Source organism: Populus nigra, chromosome 2 (assembly GCF_951802175.1).
Source record: "Populus nigra chromosome 2, ddPopNigr1.1, whole genome shotgun sequence".
NCBI classification, from domain to species: domain Eukaryota; kingdom Viridiplantae; phylum Streptophyta; class Magnoliopsida; order Malpighiales; family Salicaceae; genus Populus; species Populus nigra.
Window position 1 is genome coordinate 21291103 of NC_084853.1, and position 5000 is coordinate 21296102.

The window sequence follows — 5000 nt, forward strand, 5'->3', positions numbered from 1 at the left end:
CGACGAGAAAGACCGCAGGTTGAGACACTGGGGCAGTGGCAGCCCGCGGGACAGTGTTGGCAGATTCGGCAGCGCAGATTTGTGCGGCTGCAGGTTCGTCGGGGAAAATCGGCAGCGCAGATTTTTCGACGAACATGGGCTGGACGCTGGACTGTCCGGGCCAGGCAGGAAAATTCGTCGAGGGGACACGCTGACGAAACAGCGCTGGTTCAGGCACGGCGGGCAGTGGTGGAATCGGCAGCGCCGACGAAATCGGCAAAGTCGGCAGAATCGGCAGCGGGTGCTGGCGATGGGTCTGGACGGGCTGGATAGTCCAAGGCTCGACGAGAAAGACTGCTGGTTTAGACACTGGGGCAGTGGCAGCCCGCGGGACAGTGTCGGCAGATTCGGCAGCGCAGATTTGTGCGGCTGCAGGTTCGTCGGGGAAAATCGGCAGCGCAGATTTTGCGACGAACATGGGCTGGGCGATGGACTGTCCAGGCCAGGCAGGAAAATTTGTCGAGGGGACACGCTGACGAAACAGCGCTGGTTCAGGCACGGCGGGCAGTGTTGGAATCGGCAGCGCCGACGAAATCGGCAAAGTCGGCAGAATCGGCAGCGCAGATTTTTCGACGAACACGGGCTGGACGGTGGACTGTCCAGGCCAGGCAGGAAAATTCGTCGAGGGGACACGCTGACGAAACAGCGCTGGTTCAGACACGGTGGGCGCAGTGTTGGAATCGGCAGCGCCGAGAAAATCGGCAAAGTCGGCAGAATCGGCAGCAGGTGCTGGCGATGAGTCAGGACGGACTGGATAGTCCAAGGCTCGATGAGAAAGACCGCTGGTTTAGACACTGGGGCAGTGGCAGCCCGCGGGGCAGTGTCGGCAGATTCGGCAGCAGTGTCTGCCGATTCGGCAGCGTTGGCTTGTTGGCGCGGGGGGCCGATGCGAGTGGGGACTTGGGCAGCGGGCAGTGAAAGCAAGAGTTTCCCCGATGCTGCCGGGAAAAACGCTCCCCGGGATGGCCGGGTGAGATGACCCGGCGGCCCGCGACGGGTCATTCAATTCCATGCCCCGTCAACATAACTCCCGATGTACTGTTTGCTTTTTCGGAAGAAGAGATCCATCCCCCCATCCTCGGCCAGCCAAAAACGCTCCAATTAATGGCGGGGTGAGATGACCCGGCGGCCCGCGACGCGTCATTCAAATCACTGCCCTATCGGCTACAACTGCTGATGGGTGGGATTAGAGGCCTGCCATGGTGGTGAGGGGCGGCGAGGACCGTGAAAGCTAGAGTTTTTCAGAGGCTGCCGGGAAAAAGGCCCCTCGGGTGGCGGGGTGCGAGGACCAGGCGCGTCATTCAATTCTCTTCCCTATCAACTTGGCTCCCGTTGGCGGGATTGGAGGCCTACTGTTTGTTACAGGGCTAAAATCGTCAGGGGAAGAGCTGACGAAACAATGCTGGTTTGGATGCAGGGGGTAGTGTTGGAATCGGCAGCGCGGACAAAATCGGCAAAGTCGACAAAAAAGACTGTTGGTCTGGACATCGGGGCAGCGGCAGCCATGCCGACAGGGGGGGAAATCGGCAGCGCAGATTTGTGCAGCTGCAGGTTCGTCGGGGAAATCGGCAGCGCAGATTTTTCGATGAACATGGGCTGGAAGATGGACTGTCCAGGCCAGGCAGGGAAATTCGTCAAGGGGACACGCTGACGAAACAGCGCTGGTTGAGACACGGTGGGCGCAGTGTTGGAATCGGCAGCGCCGACGAAATCGGCAAAGTCGGCAGAATCGGCAGCGGGTGCTGGCGATGAGTCTGGACGATTTATAGTCCAGGGCTTGATGGAAAAGACTGTTGGTCCAGACAATGGGGCAGTGGCAGCGCGGATTTGTGCAGCTGCAGGTTCGTCGGGGAAAATCGGCAGCGCAGATTTTTCGACGAACAGGGGCTGGGCGCTGGACTGGCCGGGCCAGGCAGGAAAATTCGTCAGGGGGCCACGCTGACGAAAACAGGGGCTGCGGAGTGGAAAATCGGCAGCGCAGATTTTTCGACGAACAGGGGCTGGACCGGCCGGGCCAGGCAGGAAAATTCGTCAGGGGGGCACGCTGACGAAAAGAGGGGCTGCCGCGTGGAAAATCGGCAGCGCAGATTTTTCGACGAACAGGGGCTGGACTGGCCGGGCCAGGCAGGAAAATTCGTCAGGGGGGCACGCTGACGAAAAGAGGGGCTGCCGCGTGGAAAATCGGCAGCGCAGATTTTTCGACGAACAGGGGCTGGACGCTGGACTGGGCCAGGCAGGAAAATTCGTCAGGGGGCACGCTGACGAAAAGAGGGGCTGCCGCGTGGAAAATCGGCAGCGCAGATTTTTCGACGAACATTCGTCAGGGGGGCACGCTGACGAAAAGAGGGGCTGCCGCGTGGAAAATCGGCAGCGCAGATTTTTCGACGAACATTCGTCAGGGGGGCACGCTGAGGAAAACAGGGGCTGCCGCGTGGAAAATCGGCAGCGCAGATTTTTCGACGAACAGGGGCTGGATGCTGGACCGGCCGGGCCAGGCAGGAAAATTCGTCAGGGGGGCACGCTGACGAAAAGAGGGGCTGCCGCGTGGAAAATCGGCAGCGCAGATTTTTCGACGAACAGGGGCTGGATGCTGGACCGGCCGGGCCAGGCAGGAAAATTCGTCAGGGGGGCACGCTGACGAAAAGAGGGGCTGCCGCGTGGAAAATCGGCAGCGCAGATTTTTCGACGAACAGGGGCTGGACGCTGGACTGGGCCAGGCAGGAAAATTCGTCAGGGGGCACGCTGACGAAAAGAGGGGCTGCCGCGTGGAAAATCGGCAGCGCAGATTTTTCGACGAACATTCGTCAGGGGGGCACGCTGACGAAAAGAGGGGCTGCCGCGTGGAAAATCGGCAGCGCAGATTTTTCGACGAACATTCGTCAGGGAGGCACGCTGAGGAAAACAGGGGCTGCCGCGTGGAAAATCGGCAGCGCAGATTTTTCGACGAACAGGGGCTGGATGCTGGACCGGCCGGGCCAGGCAGGAAAATTCGTCAGGGGGGCACGCTGACGAAAAGAGGGGCTGCCGCGTGGAAAATCGGCAGCGCAGATTTTTCGACGAACAGGGGCTGGACGCTGGACTGGGCCAGGCAGGAAAATTCGTCAGGGGGGCACGCTGACGAAAACAGGGGCTGCCGCGTGGAATGGCAGCCTACACGCAGATGCGAATTCGGCAGCGCACGATGGCTTGAGCAGGTCATGGGTTCGACTTGGCGCGATCTGAAACCTGGACGAGGGACTGTCGACGCTGGACGAGCCAGCGCGGTGGCCTGTCGTGCCCCGTTCAGGGGGGGCCTGCCGCGGAGACAGCCCTCGCGGGCTCGACAGCGCAGGCCAGCGTCCCCGACGTCGCTGGCCGCGGCAGGCGAGCTGCCGGGGTTCCCGCATTCCTACAAGAAAACGTCGTGCTTTCCACATGAAACCAATCCAGTAAAATCAGCCATATTTTTATGAGGCTGCCCACTGAATTTGGGGTCATTCCGGGCCGGTTCCTAGTTTTGCGGATTTACTCGATTTCTAATGGTAGGAAAATTAAAACAAATACTTCCCGACCTCGAAAAATTCTGGGAAAATTAATGAAGGTGGATTGGATTTTTGCCAACCTCTGTGCAAAATTTCAGCTCAAAATACCAAGAAATGAATTTTTTAGAGGGGGGGTGACAGCTGGGACCTAGTAGTGTCTCCCCCTGCCAGAGCTGCAATGACACTTATTGCTCTTTAGGGAGCCACCAGGCCGGCGCCCCTCAAAGACCACACGCGCGCGCGCGCCCGCCCGCGCTGGGCGCTGGGGCGCTGGGGCCTGAGGGCCTGGGGCCCTTGGGGGCCCTTGGGCGCTTGGGCGCGCGCGCGCGGCCCCCGCAGCCATGCCGCGCTGCGCGACGCGCGGACAGCCCCTGCTGGCTTGCTCTCTCGCCCGCGGGGGGGCTGCCTTCGGGCCCTGGCCCCCCGCGTTCTGGCCTGCCCCCTGCGTGGGAGAGGCTAGGCGCTGCAGGGGCCAGCCCGACGTCGCTGGCCGCGGCAGGCGACAGCCCGACATCGCTGGCCGCGGCAGGGGCCAGCCCGACGTCGCTGGCCGCGGCAGGCGACAGCCCCTGCTGGCTTGCTCTCTCGCCCGCGGGGGGGCTGCCTTCGGGCCCTGGCCCCCCGCGTTCTGGCCTGCCCCCCGCGTGGGAGAGGCTAGGCGCTGCAGGGGCCAGCCCGACGTCGCTGGCCGCGGCAGGCGACAGCCCCTGCTGGCTTGCTCTCTCGCCCGCGGGGGGGCTGCCTTCGGGCCCTGGCCCCCCGCGCTCTGGCCTGCCCCCCGCGTGGGAGAGGCTAGGCGCTGCAGGGGCCAGCCCGACGTCGCTGGCCGCGGCAGGCGAGCCGCCGGGGTTCCCGCATTCCTACAACAAAACGTCGTGCTTTCCACATGAAATCAATCCAGTAAAATCAGCCATATTTTTATGAGGCTGCCCACTGAATTTGGGGTCATTCCGAGCCGGTTCCTATTTTTTCCGATTTCCTCGATTTTTAATGGTAGGAAAATAAAAAAAAATACTTCCCGACCTCGAAAAATTCTGGAAAAATTAATAAAGTTGGATTGGATTTTTGCCAACCTCTGTGCAAAATTTCAGCTCAAAATACCAAGAAATGAATTTTTTAGAGGGGGGGTGACAGCTGGGACCTAGTAGTGTCTCCCCCTGCCAGAGCTTCAATGACACTTATTGCTCTTTAGGGGGGTGCCCCCTGACTGGCCATGGGGCGCGCTGGCCTGGCGCCCATAGGCCTGCCGCGGGGGATATGTGGGCTGTTGCTAAACTCGGACTAAGGTGGGGGGCCTCATGGCCCGAAGTATTGCCGGCATCGATGACCCGTTTTCCGGCCGGCGACGACCCGATTCCGGCCACCGTCTTCGGGACCCGCTCCAAGCCGTCGGGCGCGTTGGGGCTGCTTATCCGCGGCGTGGGCGTGGCATTCATTTGC